Source organism: Sciurus carolinensis, chromosome 4 (assembly GCF_902686445.1).
Source record: "Sciurus carolinensis chromosome 4, mSciCar1.2, whole genome shotgun sequence".
NCBI classification, from domain to species: Eukaryota; Metazoa; Chordata; class Mammalia; order Rodentia; family Sciuridae; genus Sciurus; species Sciurus carolinensis.
Genome location: NC_062216.1, coordinates 115,815,246 through 115,838,475, shown reverse-complemented (window position 1 = coordinate 115,838,475; position 23,230 = coordinate 115,815,246). Strand labels below are relative to the sequence as shown.

Genomic DNA, 23,230 nt, shown 5'->3' with positions numbered 1-23,230 from the left:
GGCAATTTCTGTTGTCACTTTTTATTCCTGTATATAGATCACATTTTCTTCTTCTTTATTCCTTCAAATATTTTTTTTTTGTTTGTTTGAAAACTGGGCATTTCAGATAATATATGAACAGAATACTGATTTCCCATGCCCAAGAGCTTTGTGGTACTGTCATATTCTTATTTTGTTTGTTTTGTGATGTGGGTTGGCTAGTTTAGTGAAGTCTACTTCCCACGCAGTGTGAAACCTCTGTTGTTTTTCCTCCCATGGGTCTTGGGCATCCTCACTCCAGGGTGACAGTGAGGTTAGCCAGGACTTTTTTGGTCTACTCTGGGCAGATGCAGCCAGGAACAGAGCTCCGTCCTCAGTCTGAAGGTAGTTTCCCCCTCAGAGGAGCATGTGGTCAGCAGTCGTCATCTGTATTAGTTAGGGTTCTCTGGAGAATCACTGGCAGAGCCACCTTTGGAAGACTGTAAAAGCGAAAGTCTGATATTCTCAGATGATCAAAGCAGCAATCAAGAACCTGCTCAAGAAGAGCCGAGCTTGCATCTGCCAGCTATCTGATTTTTGCCAACAGTGTCAAAAAAAAAAATTGAAGAAAGCATAGTCTCTTCAACAAATACTAACAGGAAAACTGGATGTACACATGTAGAAGATTGAAACTTGACTTCTCTCACCTTGTATAAAAGGACCAAAAACCCTAATGTAAGACCTGAAACTCTGAAATGACTAGAGGAAAACCTAGGGCAAACACTTCAATCATTAGGCAATGATTTACTGGCTAAGATACCAAAAGCTCAGGAAAAAAAAAAAAAAAGCAAGAATTGATAAATGGAACAATACCAAATTAAAAAGCTTATGCTCAGCAAAACAAACAATCAACAGAATGAGGAGACAATCCACAAAATGGGATAAATCTTTGCCAGCTATTCATCAGCTATTCATCCAGAATGTATATAAAGACCTCAAAAAACTTATGAAGAATTCAATAAAAAATGGGCAAGTGATCTGAATAGACACTTCTCAAAAGAAGAAATAAAATGGTCAATAAAAATATGAAGAAATGCCCAATATTTTTAACTTTCAGGGAATTGCAAATCAAAACTGCTATAAGATTCCATCTTACCACAGTTAGAATGGTTATTATCAAAAAAACAAAAACTAACAAATGCTGGCAGAGATGTGGAGAAAAAGGAATTCTTCTAAATTGCTGGTGGGATTGTAAATTAGTAAAATTACTGTGGGAAAGAGTATCAAAGTTCCTCAAAAAACAAAAAAACGTAACTGCCACATGATCCAGTTATCCTACTCCTGGGTATATGTTGAAAGGAAACAAGGTCACATACAAAAGAGACAACCACATACCCCTGTTTATGGCAGTGTTATTCATAATACCCAAGATCTGGAATAAGTGTGACGGTCAACAAATGAATGGATAAAGACAATATCTCACACACACACACACACACACACACACACACACACAGAGGAGTGTTCAGCCAGAAAGAAGAATGAAATACCATCACTTGCAGAAAAATGGATGGAGTAGAGGGCATCATGTTAAGTGAAATAAGCCAGAGACAGAAAAACAAGTATTGCATGTTTCCTTTCTTATGCAGAAACAAAAACAAACAAGTAAACACAAACAAAATCAAACGTGAAAGGAGAAGAGGGACTATGAGGAAATGGGAAGGATGGGAAGGATGCCAAGGTGGGGGGGTTGTGAAGAGAAGGATGAGTGGGTGGAAAATGGGCGAATGGGCATGATCGGCGCACCACACACATGTACGGAAATATCACGGTGAGTCCTGTCAATATGCACAACATATGTTAACAGTTATAATACAATTCATTTGAAATGCTGTGAAGAATTTTTAAAAAGTTAGCCATTTGAAACAAAAGTGGCAGCCTTCAGGGACATTTCCAAAACAAGCATCTCCCCAACCTCCACCTGAAGTTGTATTTCTGTGCAAGTTGTGCCGTTGGCAGCGAGGTAGGCAGGATTCCATCCTGTGCAGTTAAGAACCTCACCTCAGTTTAGACCTGCCGGTGCTGCCCCACGTCCTCCTCCAAAACCCATGTCATGAGCTGGACCCCTAGGACTGAAGAAAAACTGTCCTCTGGATGAAAAAATAAAGGAAATTATACTTTGAAAATATCCCTTGTCTGAAATGCCTGGGACCAGAAGCACTGTTTTGGATTTACTTGCATTTTTGGAATGTTCGCTTGTATCTAAGGAGATTCCTTGAGGATGGGACCCAAGTCTAACCAAGAAATCCATTTATGTTTCACAGACGACTTATACACAGTATGTGAAGGTCATTTCATACAGTATTTTTGGTGTGCCTGGGTTTTGACTGTGGCCTGTCACCTAAGGTCAGGTATGATATTTCCTACTTGTGGAATCATGTTAGTGTGCAAAATGTTTCAGAGTTTGGAGCATTTTGGATTTGGAATTTTTGAATTAAGGATGCTTAATTTGTAACAGAATATAAGTCCATAAAACCAATGTCATACATTTTAATCTTATGTAGTTTTATATATATATGTGTGTGTCTGTATGTGCTGTTGTTGTTACTATTATTATTATTATTATTATTATTATTATTATTATTATTTGCTATACTAGGGATCAAACCCAGTCCTCATGTGTGCTAGGCATATGCTCTACAACTGAGCTGTATTTATTATTTTTGTATATTTCTATATGTTGTATTACTTTTGTGTTTTTCTTTAAATATATGACATGCACATATTTTAATGAAACTTTATGGATGTATATCATTATTTTGGGGTGCTATATCAGATATATATGATAAATTCCATCATATTTTTAGATCTAATTTTGAAAATTTATTAATTTTTTTCTATTAAAAGCATCATTATTATGATTAATTGTGCAGTTATACAAATCATATTTATTTTTCTTTTTAAAATATTTGTTCTAATTAGTTATTCATGATAGTGGAATGAATTTTAATAACATTAATTGTTACTGTTTTTTTTTTTTTATTGTAAACAAATGGGATACATTTTGTTTCTCTGTACATGGAATCAAGGCATACCATTTGTGTAATCATACATTTACATAGGGTAATGTTGTTTGATTCATTCTGTTATTTTTTCCCTCCCCCCCACCCCTCCCACCCCATTTTCCCTTTATACAGTCCTTCCTTCCTCCATTCTTGTAACCCTCCTTAACCCTAACCCTAAACCTAACCCTAACCCTAACGCTAACCCCTCCTATCCCCCATTATATGTCATCATCCCCTTATCAGCGATATCATTTGTCCTTTGGTTTTTTGAGATTGGCTTATCTCACTTAGCATGATATTCTCCAATTTCATCCATTTGATAATTTTATCATTCTTTATGGCGGAGTAATATTCCATTGTATATATATGCCACAGTTTCTTAATCCAATCATCTATTGAAGGACATCTAGGTTGGTTCCACAATCGGGCTATGGTGAATTGAGCAGCAATGAACATTGATGTGGCTGTATCTCTGTAGAATGCTGATTTTAAGTCCTTTGGGTATAGGCCAAGGAGTGGGATAGCTGGGTCAAATGGTGGTTCCATTCCAAGCTTTCTGAGGAATCTCCATACTGCTTTCCAGAGTGGCTGCACTAATTTGCAGCCCCACCAGCCATGTATGAGTGTACCTTTTTCCCCACATCCTCACCAACACCTATTGTTGCTTGTATTCTTGATAATCACCATTCAAATTGGGGTGAGATGGAATCTTAGGGTGGTTTTGATTTGCATTTCTCTTATTACTAGAGATGTTGAACATTTTTTCATATATCTGTTGATTGCTTGTACATCTTCTTCTGTGAAGTGTCTGTTCATTTTCTTAGCCCATTTGTCGATTGGGTTATTTGTATTCTTGGTGTAGAGTTTTTTGAGTTCTTTACAGATTCTGGAGATTAGGGCTCTATCTGAAGTATGAGTGGCAAAAATATTCTCCCACTCTATAGGCTCTCTCTTCACATTACTGATAGTTTCCTTTGCTGAGAGAAAGCTTTTTAGTTTGAATCTATCCCAGTTGTTGATTCTTGCTTTTATTTCTTGTGCTATGGGAGTCCTGTTCAGGAAGTCTGATCCTAAGCCAACAAGTTGAAGATTTGGACCTACTTTTTCTTCTATAAGATGCAGGGTCTCTGGTCTGATTCCGAGGTCCTTGATCCGTTTTGAGTTGAGTTTTGTGCAGGGTGAGAGATAGGGGTTTAATTTCATTCTGTTGTATATGAATTTCCAATTCTCCCAGCTCCTTTTGTTGAAGAGGCTATCTTTTCTCCATTGCATATTTTTGGAACCTTTGTCTAGTATGAGATAATTGTATTTATTTAGGTTTGTGTCCATGTCCTCTATTCTGTACCATTGATCTACCTGTCTATTTTGGTACCAATACCATGCCATTTTTGTTACTATTGCTTTGTAGTAGAGTTGAAGATCTGGTATTGTGATACCCCCTGCTTCGCTCTTTCTGCTAAGGATTGCTTTAGCTATTCTGGGTTTCTTATTCTTCCAGATGAATTTCATGATTGCTTGCTCTATTTCTATAAGGCACCTCATTGGGATTTTAATTGGAATTGCATTGAATCTGTATAGCACTTTTGGTAGTATGGCCATTTTGACAATATTGATTCGGCCTATCCAAGAACATGGGAGATCTTTCCATCTTCTAAGGTTTTCTTGAATTTCTTTCTTTAGTATTCTGTAGTTCTCGTTGTAGAGGTCTTTCACCTCTTTTGTGAGATTGATTCCCAAGTATTTTTTTCGATGCTATTGTGAATGGGGTAGTTTTCCTAACTTCTCTTTCTGAAGATTCATCACTTATGTATAAAAATGCATTGGATTTATGAGCATTGATCTTGTAACCTGCTACTTTACTGAATTCACTTATGAGTTCTAAAAGTTTTCTGGTGGAATTTCCTGGTTCCTCTACATATATAATCATGTCATTAGTGAACAGGGATAGTTTGAGTTCTTCTTTTCCTATTCGTATCCCTTTAATTTCTTTGGTTTGTCTAATTGCTCTGGCTAGAGTTTCAAGGACGATGTTGAATAGAAGTGGTGAAAGGGGGCATCCCTGCCTTGTTCCAGTTTTTATGGGGAATGCTTTCAGTTTTTCACCATTTAGAATGATATTGGCCATGGGCTTAGCGTAGATGGCCTTTACAATGTTAAGGAATGTTCCCACTATCCCAATTTTTTCTAGTGTTTTGAGCATGAAGAGGTGCTGTATTTTATCAAATGCTTTTTCTGCATCTATCGAAATACTCATGTGATTCTTAACTTTAAGTCTGTTGATATGGTGAATGACATTTATTGATTTCTGGATGTAGAACCAACCTTGCATCCCTGGGATGAAACCCACTTGATCATGGTGCACTATCTTTTTAATATGTTTTTGTATGCGATTTGCTAAAATTTTGTTGAGAATTTTTGCGTCAATGTTCATTAAGGATATTGGTCTGAAATTTTCTTTCCTTGATGTGTCTCTGTCTGGTTTAGGTATCTCGCAGCCTTTAAAATTCTGTCTTTATTTTGTATGTTAGGTATTTTCATAATAATGTGCCTTGGTGTGAGTCTGTTGTAATTTTGTATATTTGGAGTCCTATAAGCCTCTTGTACTTGATTTTCCATTTCATTCTTCAGATTTGGGAAATTGTCTGATATTTTTTCATTGAATAGATTGTTCATTCCTTTGGTTTGTTTCTCTGTGCCTTCCTCAATCCCAATAATTCTTAAATTTGGCCTTTTCATGATATGCCATAGTTCTTGTATATTCTGTTCATGATTTCTTACCATCTTCTCTGTTTGGTCAACTTTGTTTTCAAGATTAAATATTTTTTCTTCAATGTCTGAGGTTCTGTCTTCCAGGTGTTCTATCCTCTTGGTTATGCTTTCTATGGAGTTTTTAACTTGGTTTATTGTTTCCTTCATTTCAAGTATTTCAGTTTTTTTTTTTTTCAGTATCTCTAACTCTTTATTGAAATGATCTCTTGCTTCCCGTATTTGCTCTTTTAACGGTTGATTGGTGCAATCATTTAATGCCTGCATTTGCTCTTTCATCTCCTCATTCCATGCCTGCATTTGCTCTTTCATCTCCTCGTTTGCTTCCCTGATTGTTTTAATTATGTACATTCTGAACTCTCTTTCTGACATTTCTTCTGCTGTGCTGTCTTTGGGTTTTATCGATATAGTATCTAGGTTTGTTTGGGACATTTTCTTCCCTTGTTTTCTCATATTGGTCAGATATCAGTGGGACTCTGAGAAATTGCAGATTTCCTCTACTGGCTTATAGTGTTCCTGTAGATTTCCAGTATTTCACCTCCCAGCCTACAGTAGCTGAAGTCTTGGAGGAACTTGATAATGCAGTGCTTCTGAAGAAAGCTGCTCCTAGCCCGCTACTGATTCCAGGGCTTGGAGCTAGCTGTGTGCGGAAAGGCTCTCACTGGGCGGCCTGCTCCGAGAAGCTGGCCATGGAAGGAGCCTGCCGCCGGAGGGAGCAGGGCTGCTTGGGGAAGTCCCTGGCTGCCCTGCCGTGGTCCCTGAAGCCGCCTGCAGACCCGGGCTTGCCGCTGGGTCTGGGGCTTGGAGCTGGCTCTATGCGGAAAGACTCTCACTGGGCGGCCTGCTCCGAGCAGCTGGCCGTGGAAGGAGTCCACCGCCGGAGGGAGCAGGACTGCCTGGGGAAGACTCTAGCTACCCTGCCCTGCTCTGAGAAGCTGCCCCTGTCTGGACCTGCCACCTGGGCTGAGCTTCACCCAGTGGGGGAGACTCACCCCATGGTTCTATGTTAGTCCGAGTCTCTCAATGCCTGCCCTTCTTGAATCCTGGGTTCTGGAGCAACGGGAGATGCAGTCACCCTCTAGTCCACCATCTTGGATCCTCATGTCTACTGTATTCTTGACAATTGCCATTCTGACTGGAGTGAGATGAAATCTTAGAGTAGTTTTGATTTGCATTTCTCTAATTGCTAGAGATGTTGAACATTTTTTCATATATTTGTTGATTAATTGTATTTTTTCTTATGTGAAGTATCTGTTCAGTTTCTTACCCATTTATTGATTGGGTTATTTGTTTTATTGGTGTTAAGTTTTTGAGTTCTTTACATATCCTGGAGATTAATTCTCTATCTGAGGTGCACATGGTATAGATTTTCTCCCATTCTGTAGGCTCTCTCTTCAAGTTACTGTGTTCTTTGCCGAGAAGAAGCTTTTTAGTTTGAATCCATCCCATTTATTGATTCTTAATTTTACCTCTTGTGCTTTAGGGTCTTGTTAAAGAAGTCAGATGCTAGGCTGACATGGTGAAGGTTTGGGCCTACTTTTTCTTGTATGAGGTGCAGGGTCTCTGTTCTTGTGCCTAAATCTTTGATCCACATTGAGTTGATTTTGGTGCAGGGTGAGAGATAGGGATTTAATTTCATTTTGCTACATATGGATTTCCAGTTTTCTTTTCTTTTCTTTTTATTTTGGGGTGCTGGAGATTGAAACCAGGACCTTGTACTTGAGAGACAACACTCTATGAACAAAGCTATATCCCCAGCCCTCCTGTTTTCTTTCTCAGAACCATTTGTTAAAGAGGCTCTCTTTTTCTCTTATTATTCCAGATGAATTTCGTGTTTACTTTTTCTAGTTCTATGAAGAATGTCTTTGGGATTTTAATAGGAATTGTATTAAATCTGTATAACACTTTTGGTAGCATGGCCATTTTGACAATATTAATTCTGCCTATCCAAGAATGAGGGAGATCTTTCCATTGTCTAAGGTCTTCTTCAATTTCTTTCTTTGGTGTTCTATAGTTTTCATTGTAGAGGTCTTTCACCTCTTTTGTTAGAATGATTCCCAAGTATTTTATTTTATTTTATTTTTTGAGACTATCTTGAATGGGGTACTTTTCCTAATTTCTCTTGCAGTGAATTCATCACTAATGTACAGGATCACATTTGATTTTTGGTGTTGATTTTATATCCTGCTACTTTGATGAATTCACTTATTCTATAAGTTTTGTGGTGGAATTTCTGAATCTTATAAATATAGAATCAGTGATAGTTTGAATTCTTCTTTTCTTAGTCACATCCCTTTAATTTTTTTCTTCTCTCTAATTGCTCTGGCTAGAGTATCAAGGATGATGTTGAATAGAAGTGGTGAAAGAGGGGATCCCCATCTTGTTCCAGGTTTTAGAGGGAATATTTTCAATTTTTTTCCATTTAGAATGATGTTGTCCTTGGTTTAGCATAGATAACTTTTACCATGTTGAGATATGTTCTTATTATTTCTAGTTTTTCTAGTGTTTTGAACATGAAGGGGTGCAGTATTTTGTCAAATGACTTTTCTTCATCTATGGAGATCATCATATGATTCTTATCTTTAAGTCTATTGATGTGATTTGTTTTCCATATGTTGAACCAACCTTGCATTCCTGGAATGAACCTCACTTGATCATGGTGCCACTATCTTTTTAATATGTTTTTGTTTGCAATTTGTCAGATTTTATTGAGAATTTTTGTGTCTAGTGTTCATCAGAGATACTGGTCTGAAATTTTCTTTCCTTGATGTGTCTTTGTCAGGTTTTGGTATTAGGGTGATACTAGCTTCTTAGAGTGAGTTTGGAAGGGTTCCCTTCTTTTCTGTTTCATGGAATAATTTGAGGAGTACTGGTAATTCTTCTTTGAAGGTTTTGTAGAACTCAGCCGAGAATGCATCTGGTCCTGGGTTTTTCTTGGTTGGTAGGGTTTTGAAGGCATCTTCTATTTTGTTGTTTGAAATTGATCTGTTTAAGTTGTGTATGCCCTCCTGATCCAGTTTGTGTAGGTCTTATGTCTCTAGAAATTTATTGATGTCATCAAGATTTTTTATTTTATTGCAGTATAAAATTTCAAAATAGTTTCTAATTATCTTCTGTATTTCAGTAATATCTATTGTGATATTTCCTTTTTCATCACAAATTTTAGTAATTTGATTTTTCTCTCAGTGTGACTAAGGTCTCATCAATTTTGTTTATTTTTTCAAGGAACCAATTTTTGGTTTTGTCAGTTTTTTGATTGTTTCTTTTGTTTCAATTTTATTGATTTCAGTTCTGATTTTAATTATTTCCTGTCTTCTTCTGCTTTTGGTGTTGGTTTGTTCTTCTTTCCCTAGGTCATTTATTCATTGAATTTCTATTTTTCAAATGAATGAACTCAATGCAATGAATTTTCCTCTTACTACTGCCTTCATAGTGTCCCAGAGATTTTGGTATGTTGTATTGGTATTTTCATTTACCTTTAAGTATTTTTTTTATTTCATCCCTGATTTCTTCTATTATCCATTTTTCTTTAAATAGTGTATCATTTAGTCTCCAGGTGTTGGGTTAGCTATTATTTTTTACTTTATCATTGATATGTAATTTCATTCGATTATAATCTGATAGAATGCAGGCTTGTAATATATTTTTGTATTTACTAAGAGTTGCTTTGTGGCATAAGATATTGTCTATTTTAGGAAAGGATCTGTACTGCTGAGAAGAAAGTGTTTTCACTTGTTGATGGTTGAAATAGTTTATATATGTCCATTAAGTCTAACTTATAAATTATGTTATTTAGTTCTGTAGTTTTCTTTGTTTAGTTTTTGTTTGGAAGATCTGCTCTGCCAGTGCAATTTATTGTTAAAATGGACTTTTTTTCTCTTCTTCTCTCCCTGTTCCTTCTACTTCCTAATCTATCCCCTCCCTAATCTCAGGGGAAACAGGATTACCTTTCTTCCCCATCCTAGACAGAGTTATCTGACCTTGAGTACTCACCCATCACAGGAATGAAGTAATTCAGACTTTGGAGATGGCACAAGAACCTCTCAGAAATGACTATCTCCCAAATTAACAAGTGAATCACAACACGACAGAGAACATGTGGAATCTAACTTCGAATCACCACTTTTAAAAGCCTAAAACCCCTGCTAAACTTGATGGTAAGAGCCTCTGTAACAGGAGTCCTCTGTTCTTCTCCTTTGCTAGCAAAGCAATGAACTGACTATCCGTTTTCTAAAAAAACAGTGTGATTCTATCACTGCAAGTATTTCTTTCCCTTATTCTTGCTCTCTTCTTCTGAGACTTATCGCACGTAGTTTGTAGTATTTGATCCTGTGCCATGATGCTGGAATGGTCTTTCCCTCAGTTCAGTTTTTTATCTTTGCATTAAATTTGGATATACTCTCTTGACTTATCACTGATTCTTTCTTAAACTGTGTCCAGTAGGCTTATGAAAAATTCTTTATTTCCATTACTATGTGTTATAGTTCTAGCATTCAATTACACTCTTAAAAAATACTTTGTGTTTTCACAAAGTTTCCAAAATGTTCAGACTTATTTTCACCCTTGTTCAGTAAATCCTTAACATGGTAATCACAATCATTTCGTAGTTCCTGTCTGATGAGTATCTGTCATATCTGAGAATAGCTATGTTTAGTGCTTTGTGTTTTGCATAAGAAATCTGCTTTCGTTGTTTCTTCTTTATTTTTGGGAGACGTGTAGTATTTTATTTCATGTTGGACAGCATGTACAGATGAATATTTATAGGTAAGTTGTATTGATGCGGCAAAGAGGGATCATGGGAGTCTAAGAACTAGTTAGTAGCTAATTGTGAGAGCCAGAGGGTCTACATGGTAGTTTTCAAGGGAGGATTTATCTTCTGCAGTTTAAGGGCAGAAATATTTGAGTGGCATGTTGATCTACTTGTTATGGTCATTGAGCTCCAGAAACATCTGAATTCTTAGCAAAACAGGTTTGTTATAAAGCTGAAGACCCTTGTGGGGCAAACTTGTCTAGAAATATGAAAAAAAGGCATCTGGATATGTGTCTGAGTGTTTTTGCATTTTTAAACTTATGAACAAATGGAATTGCAGATGTGACCCATTGTTGCTTAGTAAGATATAGCTAGAAGGTGTTTCAGAGGTCTCTTCTATAAGAGCAAATGCTTCTTTTAGGAACTATTCACATCTCCTTTCCTAGGTGCTTGACTGATATATTAATGTCAAACCCCATTTAGTATAGGTGGAGAGATGGTGGCTTAAACATGGAGGAAAGAAACTGTACTCTGAAAGAACTGTTATCACCAGATAACTTGTCCTGGTTGGAGTCAGAGGTGTAGATATTGCTTAGGGGTCAGGCATGTAAGACTGGTTGAGCTAGAATTTAAGGACATGGGAGCCTTTGTCAATATGTGAGATTTATCATCTGAGCAAGGATCTCAGTTCATGGCTAGGGTCTGGTACAGCCTGGAAAAAGTAATGTCCAACACTCATTGATGTGGAATTACCTTGTTTCCTTGGAAGGGGAATGACAAAGGAATGAGTAAAGATGTAAGATCATAAGAGGCTCCAAAGATTTGTTCCAGAGGAGACCCTAAATTCTCCAAGGGATTATGAGAGGGGCACCAGCATCACTAAGTTTCAATGGTGGCTCTCATTCAATAAGGGTGATGGTGGGGAGATAGATGACCACGGAGCTGGGCTAGTTATTCTTCTTGGGGATGTTGCGGACTGAAGAGTTAGATGCCAGGTGTCTCCACTTAAGCACAGAAACCATCTACCACAAGCCATTGTTGGGTCTACTATCCCCCAATGATCGGCATGGTCAGAGGGGCATCCAAGGGACCTTGAATGCAGGGAGCTGTGATGAGGGTTAATAGACCATGACAGAGCATCCTTATTAATTACTCTAACCTCCCCAGAATCATTTTTAAATATGTCCTGTGCACATCAGGCACAGCCTCCTTAACTTCCTGTCTTGGTGGAGTTTTGTCACTGCCAAAATTTTCTATCATTTCTCTTTTCCTGGGTCTCCCTTTCAATGGAATCTAGATGATTCCATTTAACACCTTTCGTTTTGATTTCAGCACCCAAAAAGACAGCCAGAAATGTCCTTAAGAATACTCATGCCACCAAACACTGTACCAAAGAAATCCTTTCTGTAGGTGGTGGCAGGAAGAGGCAGTGGTTGGAGTCATCAAAAGGAGAAGCTTCAGAAATAAAGTTGTTTAAAACCATAGAAAAGGTGATCTGGTGAAATAATTTTAGGCATAGATTATGAACAATCTCTTTTGAGAAGCAGTCAGTCATTTTTGATGTAGTCTATTTACAAGTTTTTGATAATCATAAAATACTATTTTTTTCAGTTCTAAACATTCTGGGGAAGTGCTCTATCACTGAGCTCCACCCACAACTCTGATAATTATTGATGAGTCCTAGAGTGCCTTTGGAAAGATAGTCAGTCAGTCAGCTGAACATCAAATTTATGATGAACAAAATAGTTTTTAGTTTTTTTGTGTGTGCACACAATCTAAATATATTTTCCTCTCTTTTTTTTTTTTTTTTAAATCTAAACATTATCTACCAGACAAAATTGAACTAGACTTCTTTACTCAACTGTTTCTTGGTAGGAAATGGGATCTGAAATTTTGATAAATATTTACATTAAATTCATCTAAGTAAGCACTCTAAAAACTGAAGAGGAACTTCAGGAATGTCATTACAATTTTTCATTTGTTTTGAGGCCACTAATGTCCCGGCCTGTGGGACATCAATGGGGGACGGCGAACCTAAGAGAGAAGGAATGAAAGGGATAAGAGACACAGGGAGTGACAGCAAGACAGGAATTCTGATCAAGCTGCAAATTTTTATTGTTCACACGGGTATTTATGCTGAGGGAGTGAGGGGTATGACGAGGTGCAGGCTGGTTGGCTGTGTTCTTCTACTGGGCTCCTGATAGGGTGCAAGTTCGCGCCGGCGGGAAGGTGAAATCCTGGAAGAGAAGCAGGGACGGCGCCATAGGTGCCATTTTGTCAGAACTATCAGCCAGGAGGGGGGAGTGGCGCTACTGCTTATTGTAAAGGTCAGAACGTTCTCAGAATGAGAACTTCTTCTTGGTCCCTGACATTTCCCCCTTTCTTATATAAAATTATTGACCATATTTCGATAGCCATATTTTAAGGGGGTGATAGAGGCTATGTGGCGAGGCGGGGGCGTGGCTTGCCCAATCAGGTACAGAGCTGGAGTGACAATCCCTCGGGAACTGTGCCTGTCTTAGGTTGTCCGTGATAGAGCAACATCCTTACCTGTCATTGGATAATGAGGCTCTAGCCCTCATTTCCTGTCTTAGGTTGGTATGAGCTCTCACGAATCTTACCCGTCATTGGCTGTCCAGTTCAGCTCACAGGGGTGATGGCCTATTAAGATCACCATCGTGATCTATCATCTCCAGTCGATGGTAATGAACCTGAATAGGTTTTTGCCTGTATAGCCTCAATTTGAGCTCTAAGAAAAGCCATGATCTTGTTGAATATCAAAGGACCTATAGATATGATAAGCAGCAAGCAAAGGAGGGGACCTAGGAAGGGAAGGAGATAGGGAAGGAGTCCACTGAATCCAGTCCATAGTGGATTATCAGCCAGTGCTCGTCGGCATTTTTCTAAGTCTTCCTGCAGCTGTTTGATCTTGTCCTTAACAATTCCTGACTTATTGGCATAGAAACAGCATTTTCCTGCAAAGCCAGACAAATGCCTCCCTGTTCGGCAGTTAGAAGGTCTAAACCTCTCCTATTTTGTAGGACCACTTCCGCTAAGGAATCCACCTGATCTTGAAGATCTTGTATGGTGCTTGAGAGTATCTGTACATCAGAAATAAATTGTCTGGATAATTTTGTATATTGAGTAAGAGAGACCCCCAAACCAGCAGTACCTGAGACCACTGCTGTAGTTATTCCAAGTCCTGCAAGTAAAGGGATAAAGGTGACAGCACGTTTAGCTCGTCCTGCAATGTGATCAATTGTTGGTATAGGAACAGGCTCATCTCCTGGAATAATATCTACGTCTGGGAGCAAGGCGGCTAGGACACATAATCCAGTCCAGTTGGTTGGCAGTTGAGTGAAAGCCTTATTACCTCCACAGACAAATACAGTGCCAATAGGGGGGCACAATGGCTGTGAAAAATTGAATGTCTCAGAGCAATCACTAAATGTCATAATCCCTACATTTAAATCCCAGGTATTATTATAGCCAGGTGAGAAAAAGCAAGTAGTATTGGAAAATGTGAATGGCTGTACCAAAAATGGTGGAGTCGGTAGACAATTTTCACTGGTAAAATTGGACCACGGTGTATTAGGATAGGTTACATTTTCAGCAATTTTTCTAGTAAGGGTAGCAGCTGAGTCATATCTATAATCAATTGGAATAGCTAATGGAGTGGGATATCCTAGCTGCAAGCAAAGCCAACAATCTGCAGTGAAGGGAGAATTGGACCGATTAAGCAAGGCGTAAGTGGCTTCAAGAATATCGTAAGTGGCAGGGTCTATCTCAGAAGGTCTGTGTTTAGGTAGTGCTAGTGGGTGATATAAGAGACTAGGATGCAGTTCCTCGTACAGTGCAGTGGTCTTGGATCTACACTCCTTGGCCCAGTGGCGACCTTTACCACATTTAGGGCAAAGGGTGAGCGGAGGTGGGTTAGCCCCTGTTTGAAGAGATATGGGTCCTTGACCCAGTCTCCCTGTTGGGCACTCTTGTGCAAAATGGCCAGGTTGTTTGCAAGTAAAGCAAGTACGTGGGCCAGGGTTGTGAAGGGCCTTGGTGAAGGTGGCGCCAATGACGAGACCCATGGCATGGGCCGTTCCTACCCCGGCACACAGCCTAATGAAGTCAGAAAGGTCCCCTTTATCTTTATGGGGCCGAAGAACATCTTGACACATTGGGTTGGCATTTTCAAAGGCAAGATATTTTACAAAGGAGCTCTCACTTTCACTTGGTCCAAGTAAGCGCTCCGCAGCTAGATTAAGACGGGCAACAAAGTCACTGTAAGGCTTGTCAGGACCCTGACGAATTTTTACTAGGGAGGTGGTGGCCGAGCCCTTTTGAGGGAGCCATCTCCAAGCATGCAAACCAGCAGTTTGAACCTGTGCTAGGAGCCCAGTAGGGAAGCGCGCCTGTTTAGGGTTAGTATCAAATGGCGCATTACCCACTAGTTTAACATAGGTCCAGGATTTAGAGGAAGCCTTGGTTGAATTTTTTTGGGCAGTTTCCCGACAGTATTCCTTAAAATCTGCATTCCATAACAGGAAGTCACCCGCACTGAGGGTGGCTCGGGCCAAAAATTTCCAATCATTAGGGGTGAGCCATTGTGTACTATGGTTCTCTAGCAAGGCCAGTGTATAAGGTGCAGTGGGGCCATACTGAGCACAAGCCTTTTTAAGTCTTTCAAGAAAGCGGAGGCTCAGCCTTTTATAAGAACCAAGGGCTCCACTCTGTCCAGAGGTGGGCTCCTCCTCGTCCCCTGATTCCTGGTCCTCCTTTTGTTCTCCCTTTGTTTCTACCTCTTGTTTCTCCCCTGAGTCCTCTTCCTGACTTCCTTCTAAATTCTCTGCCTCAGTTTGTGCGGGCTGATCTGCTTGACTGCGAGTGACTGGAAAGGCAAGAACAGGCTGACCCCGTGGCTTCACCTTACGAGTATTAAGGGGTTTTGGACCAGTTTGTGTTAACTCCATGCCCAAGGCCAGTGAGCGAAGTTCGGCATCAAGGGCTTTTAGTTCTTTTAAAAGTTGGATTTGTTCCCGCCTATGTTGGAGAGACTCCCATAAAGGGGTTAGTTAGATTAGGCAAGGGAAGCGGGGAAAAAATGTTTGGGGGGGCAGTAGGTCCCTGAAGGGCTGGAGCACAAAAGGCAGGGGGTATATAAGAGGGAGGTGGATTTTTAAGAGGTGGCAGGTCTGGAGAATGGTATTGAGCTGCTGCCTCCTCCAGGGTAGCCTAATCCTCTGGGGTGAACTCATCATGGGGATTTAAAACCGGATAAATCTTAGGGGGATTTTTAGGGGACTCTTTTGTTAAGGTGGGGTCTGGGAGGTTCCCGGGGTCTGGGAGGGTCCCAGGGTCCTGAGAAGGCTGAGTAGGGGGCATTTGAATACTAACCGAAGGGTATGCTGAGGTGGGGTAAGAGGTGGATCGCATTGCCTGCTCCCCAATTTTTACAAGTTTTAAAGTACCACTGTCAAAGGGTGAACTTTTAAGAATCTCATTAATTAAATTCCAATAAGAAAAGGCAGTGACGGGCACCTTTTGAGGACCAAAAGTCTCATAATAATCTTTGAGGTAGTCTCCTACTCTGAGCCACCTTTTACCATCAATTGACCCCTCGAGGTGAAACCAAGGACACAAATCCTCTATGTATGAAAAGAATGATCTTAAATCCCTTTTCTTAACATGCACTCCCCGAGTATTGAGGGCCTCCTTGAGACCTGTCAGAAACAAATCATGTGACGAAACTGCTTGTCCCATGGTGTGTCACTCACCTTGCGCCGGTCTCACTCTCCTCCTGGATCTGACTCCCGGTCACGTTTACCAAGGTGATCCCGAATCCCGCTTGGCCAAGACTTCCCCGGAGGGCGGCGTTCGCTTCTCAGGCAAAGGCTTCAGTCAACCACGTTGGGCACCAACTGTCCCGGCCCGCGGGATATCAACAGAGGACGGCGAACCTAAGAGAGAAGGAATGAAAGGGACAAGAGACACAGGGAGTGACAGCAAGACAGGAATTCTGATCAAGTTGCAAATTTTTATTGTTCACACGGGTATTTACGCTGAGGGAATGAGGGGTATGACGAGGTGCAGGCTGGTTGGCTGTGTTCTTCTACTGGGCTCCTGATAGGGTGCAAGTTTGCGCCAGCGGGAAGATGAAATCCCAGAAGAGAAGCAGGGACAGCACCATAGGCGCCATTTTGTCAGAACTATCAGCCAGGAGGGGGGAGGTGCGCTGCTGCTTATCGTAAAGGTCAGAATGTTCTCAGAATGAGAACTTCTTCTTGGTCCCTGACACACTAACATGAATCAAGATGCACAATTTTTCTGGCCATATCCTTGAAGGCTTGTTTTACTTGTTTATTCCTCAGAGTGTAAATGAATGGGTTGAGTAAAGGGGCAACTGAATTATTGAGCACAGCTACTCCCTTATTGAAGGCAACTCCTTCTTTCACTGAAGGCTTTATGTACATGAAGATGCAGCTTCCATAAGAGAGGGAGATGACTATCCTGTGGGAAGAACATGTGGAAAAGGCCTTTTTCCTCTACTGAGTGGAAGGGATCCTCAGAATGGTCCTGATGATGTTTGTGTAGGAGAGGATCACCAGCACCAGTGTGACCCCCAACGTTACAACTGCTAGGATAAAGTCTAACAGTTCCAGTAGACTTGTGTCTGAGCAAGATATTTCTGTGAGGGGTCCATAGTCACAATAATAGTGATTCAGCAAATTGGACCCACAGAAGTCTAGCTAACTGGAAAAGAAAATTGGGAAGAAGATGATCAGGAAGCCCCATAGCCAAGAGCAGAGTACTAGCTGGATGCAGACTCTGCTGTTCGTGACGGTGGTATAATGCCGAGGTTTGCAGATGGCCACATAGTGGTCACAGGACATGGCAGTCAGAAGGTAAAACTCAGTGGCCCCAAAGAAAAAAGCAAAGAAGAACTGAGTGAAGCAACCAGCAAAGTTGATAGTCTTAATTCCAGTTGAGATGCTGAATAGCAGCCTAGGCGTGAAAGTGGATATAAAGGAAATTTCCAGGAAGGAGAAATTCCGGAGGAAGAAATACATGGGAGTCTGTAGGTGGGAGTCCAGCAGTGTGAGGATGAGATGGTCAGATTCCCAATGATGCTGAGCATATATGTGAGGAGGAGAAATATGAAAAGGATAATCTGAAACTCTGGATATCTGTTAGTCCCGGTAGGATGACTTCAGTCACAGAGTGGTTTTTCATTGCTGACTTCTAGTGCCTGTGAAGCTGAGAAGGAGAAAAAGGAGTGTTGAGAAGGAGAGCAGAGCTCAGAAATATTGAGCAGAGGTTTAGATTTCCCCGGAAACTTGTTCATAGGAAATTCCTCTGCTTAATCTGGCCAAAGAGAATCTGGTCCTTCACAAAGTCTATTTTAAAATTTCCATCAGGAAGACTTTGTTTTTGGGTTCCTCTTTTTAGTTTAAAACAATGCCCATCTGGGTCTCCTGAATGTATCATTTGAATTTTAAATTTTATCTGCTTATTTTCACTTTTCCCCTTCTCATATCTATGATGTCTCTCTCAGGATTGTAATAGTCATGTTTCATCTTTACCTTACTATTATTTCTTGGCAGTTTGCTTTACTGTGTCCCTCTCCAACATATGGGATGTGTGTTTGAATATTTTACTCTGATAACTATTTACAACCTACTATTGTTGGAAGAATCACTCTTTTTCTGTGTTTTGGTATTTGTGCTTGGGAGCATAGCTTGAGAAAGTTTCAAAAGACTTAGTTCTGTATGAATCATTTCTTCATTTTTTTTCTAATGAAAAAAAAATATCAGATAGTCAACAATGCTAAGAAGGGTTTCTTTAATTGACTTAAACATGTAGGAAGAACTGTATATGGACCGGAATTCCTTCTTATGGTTTTCAACGGTGCAGGATATAGTTATGCCTCTGTTATAATAAAGTAGAGAAATATTGCCCTTATAGACTGATATGTGTCCTCTCAGAAAAGAATCTTAAAGAATCAAGAATCCTTTTCAACATTTTTCTTGTGCTCTGGTCTTCCAGATTCCTTGAAGCCAAGCTGCTTTGAAGCCTGAGTGCTTTTGAACTGGTTGCTTTTCTGGAGCAAAAATTCACAACAATGATCCATTCATGCCTTTGTTCTATCACTACCACTAGGATTGAAGTCAATGGCCATGTCACCCAGCAACTGGGAGGCTTGGGCTTCTGAAGCACTATCCGTCGAATCACCTTTGACTTTTGGAATATTTCTCTGTTTTATTATTCAAATGTTCACATTCATATTGTGTGGGAATTCCAGCACAAGTTCACAGAGATAATTGTTCAGGTTTATTTTTTGCATCTTGTTTAGTCAAATGTTGTAGGCTTTAAAATTTCACTAATAGGTAAGTGGAAAGGATCCAAGATGGCGGCCTAGAGGGAGACTGCACCCCCAGTCGCTCCAGAACCCAGGAGTTAAGAAGGGAAGGCATTGAGAGACTTGGATTGAAATAGAGCCACAGGTGAGTCTGCCCACTGGGTAAAGCTCGGCCCGGGTGGCAGGCCCAGATAGAGGTGGCTTATCGGAGCTGGGCAGGGCAGCTAGAGTTATCCACAGGCAGCCCTGCGCACTCCGGCGGTGGGCCCCACCCACACAGCCAGCTTCTCCAGGTTCTCGGAACAGAACTGGCCCGCTAGTGAGAGCCTTTCTGACCAGAACAAGCTCCGAGTCCCGGAGCCAGTGCAGCGCAACGTACTCCGGCACACAAGCAACTTCAGGGACCAGGATAGGGCAGCCAGAGACCTCCCCAAGTAGCCTGGACCCCTGTGGTGGGAGGTGCCTTCCAAGGCTAGCTTCTCAGACCAGACCGCCCAGTGAGAGGTTTTCTACATAGAACCAGCCACAAGTCCCCGAACCAACGGAGAGCTTCAATCTGCAAGCAGCCTCTGGGATCAGGGCAGGGCAGCCAGAGACCTCTTCAGGCGGCTCTGCCCACTCCGGCTGCAGGCTCTCTTCACGGGGCGATCCAAGATGGCGGCCTAGAGGGAGACTGAACCCCCAGTCGCTCCAGAACCCAGGAGTTAAGAAGGGGAGGCATTGAGAGACTCGGACTGAAATAGAGCCACAGGTGAGTCTGCCCACTGGGTAAAGCTCGGCCCGGGTGGCAGGCCCAGATAGAGGTGGCTTATCGGAGCCGGGCAGGGCAGCTAGAGTCTTCCCAAGGTAGCCTTCCACACTCCGGCAGTGGGCTCCTCCCACATGGCCAGCTGCAAGGTGCAGGCCCACAGTGAGAGCATTTCCGCACAGAACCAGTTCCAAACCGTGGAACCAGTAGGGGGCTAGGGGCAGTTTTCTTCGGATGCGCTGCTTTATCAGATTCCTCCAAGATCAGGCCACTGAAGGCTTGGAGGTGATACACTGGAAATCTACCGGGACACTATAAGCCAATAGCGGAAAACTGCAATATCTCAGGGTCCCACTGACAGCTGACCAATATGAGAAAACAAGGGAAGAAAATGTCCCAAACAAACCTAGATACTACATCAATAAAACCCAATGACAGCACAGCAGAAGAAATGTCAGAAAGGGAGTTCAGAATGTACGTAATTAAAATGATCAGGGAAGCTAATGAGGAGATGAAAGAGCAAATGCAGGCATTGAAGGAGGAGATGAAAGAGCAAATGCAGGCATTAAATGATCGCACCAATCAACAGTTAAAAGACCAAATACAGGAAGCAAGAGATCATTTCAATAAAGAGTTAGAGATACTGAAAAAAAATCCAAACAGAAATCCTTGAAATGAAGGAAACAATAAACCAAGTTAAAAACTCCATAGAAAGCATAACCAATAGGATAGAACACCTGGAAGACAGAACCTCAGACATTGAAGACAAAGTATTTAATCTTGAAAGCAAAGTTGGCCAAACAGAAAAGATGGTAAGAAATCATGAACAGAATCTACAAGAATAATGGGATATCATGAAAAGGTCAAATTTAAGAATTATTGGGATTGAGGAAGGCTTAGACAAACAAACCAAAGGAATGAACAATCTATTCAATGAAATAATAACAGAAAATTTCCCAAATCTGAAGAATGAAATGGAAAACCAAGTACAAGAGGCTTATAGAACTCCAAACATACAAAATTACAACAGACCCACACCAAGGCACATTATTATGAAAATACCTAACATACAAAATAAAGACAGAATTTTAAAGGCCGCGAGAGAAAAGAATCAAATTACATTCAGAGGGAAACCAATAAGAATATCAGCAGATTTTTCAATCCAGACCCTAAAAGCTAGAAGGGCCTGGAACAACATATACCAAGCCCTGAAAGAAAATGGATGCCAACCAAGAATCTTATACCCAGCAAAACTTACCTTCAAATTTGACGATGAAATAAGATCCTTCCATGATAAACAAAAGCTAAAGGAATTTACAAAAAGAAAGCCAGCATTACAGAACATTCTCAGCAAAATATTCCATGAGGAAGAGATGAAAAACAATGATGCAAATCAGCAACAGGAGGCGCTAGCCTAAAGGAATAGCCAAATAAAGGAGAAACCAAATCATGTCAAAAATAAATATGAGTCAATTGACTGGGAATACAAATCATATCACAATAATAACCCTGAATGTCAATGGCCTGAATTCATCAATCAAAAGATATAGACTGGCAGATTGGATTAAAAAGAAAAATCCAACAATATGCACCTGCAAGAGACTCATCTCATAGAAAGAGACACCCATAGACTAAAGGTGAAAGGATGGGGAAAAACATACCATGCACACGGACACAGCAAAAAAGCTGGAGTATCCATCCTCATTTCAGATAATGTGGACTTCAAACCAAAACTAGTCAGAAGGGATAAAGAAGGACATTACATGCTGCTTAAGGGAAGCATAAATCAGCAAGACATAACAATCATAAATATCTATGCGCCAAACATTGGCTCATCCACGTACGTCAAACAAATCCTTCTCAATTCCAGAAATCAAATAGACCACAACACAATAATACTAGGTGATTTTAACACACCTCTCTCACCACTGGATAGATCATCCAAACAAAAATTGAATAAAGAAACTATAGATCTCAACAACACAATCAACAATTTAGACTTAATGGACATATATAGAATATACCATCCAATGAAGAACGAATACACTTTCTTCTCAGCAGCACATGGATCCTTCTCTAAAATAGACCATATTTTATGCCACAAAGCTACTGTTAGCAAATACAAGAAGATAGAGATACTACCTTGTACTCTATCAGATCATAATGGATTGAAATTAGAAATAAATGACAGAATAAAAAACAGAAACTTCGCCAATACCTGGAGATTAAATAATACACTATTATATGATGAATGAATAACAGAAGACATCAGGAGGGAAATAAAAAAATTCTTAGAAGTAAATGAGAACAAAGACACATCATATCAAAATCTCTGGGACACTATGAAAGCAGTACTTAGAGGAAGATTTATTTCATGGGGTGCATTCAAAAAAGAAGTAGAAATCAACAAATAAACGACTTAACACTACAGCTCAAAGCGCTAGAAGAAGAAGAGCAGACCAATACCAAAAGTAGTAGAAGACAGGAAATAGTTAAAATCAGAGCCGAAATCAACGAAATTGAAACAAAAGAAACAATTGGAAAAATTAACAAAATAAATAGTTGGTTCTTTGAAAAAATAAATAAAATTGATAAACCCTTAGCCACACTAACAAAGAGAAAGAGGGAGAAAACTCAAATTACTAAAATTCGGAATGAACAAGGAAACATCACAACAGACACAAGTGAAATACAAAACATAATTAGAAGCTATTTCGAAAATCTATACTCCAACAAAACAGAAAACCTCGAAGACATCAACAAATTTCTAGAGACATATGAATTACCTAAACTGAACGAGGAGGACATACACAACTTAAATAAACCAATTTCAAGCAATGAAATAGAAGAGGTCATCAAAAGCCTACCAACAGAGAAAAGTCCAGGACCAGATGGGTTCTCAGCCGAGTTCTACAAAACCTTTAAAGAAGAACTCATTCCAATACTCCTCAAAGTATTCCATGAAATAGAAGAGGAGGGAACCCTCCCAAACTCGTTCTATGAAGCCAATATCACCCTGATACCTAAACCAGACAGAGACACATCGAGGAAAGAAAATTTCAGACCAATATCCTTAATGAACATCGACGCAAAAATTCTCAACAAAATTTTAGCAAATCGCATACAAATATATATTAAAAGATAGTGCACCATGATCAAGTGGGTTTTATCCCAGGGATGCAAGGTTGGTTCAACATTCGGAAATCAATAAATGTCATTCACCATATCAACAGACTTAAAGTTAAGAATCACATGATTATTTCAATAGATGCAGAAAAAGCATTCGATAAAATACAGCATCCCTTCATGCTCAAAACACTAGAAAAAATTGGGGTAGTGGGAACATTCCATAACATTATAAAGGCAATCTACGCTAAGCCCATGGCCAATATCATTCTAAATGGTGAAAAACTGAAAGCGTTCCCCCTAAAATCTGGAACAAGGCAGGGATGCCCTCTTTCACCGCTTCTATTCAACATTGTCCTTGAGACTCTAGCCAGAGCAATCAGACAAACCAAAGAAATTAAAGGGATACGAATTGGAAAAGAAGAACTCAAACTATCCCTGTTCGCTGATGACATGATTATATA

At 40.1% G+C, this 23,230-nt stretch overlaps 1 pseudogene; it reads right to left on the bottom strand.

Moving 5' to 3' along the window:
• Positions 1-16,832: 16,832 nt before the first annotated feature.
• On the bottom strand, positions 16,833-17,766 carry LOC124982911 (olfactory receptor 6C4-like; annotated as a pseudogene).
• Positions 17,767-23,230: the final 5,464 nt, after the last annotated feature.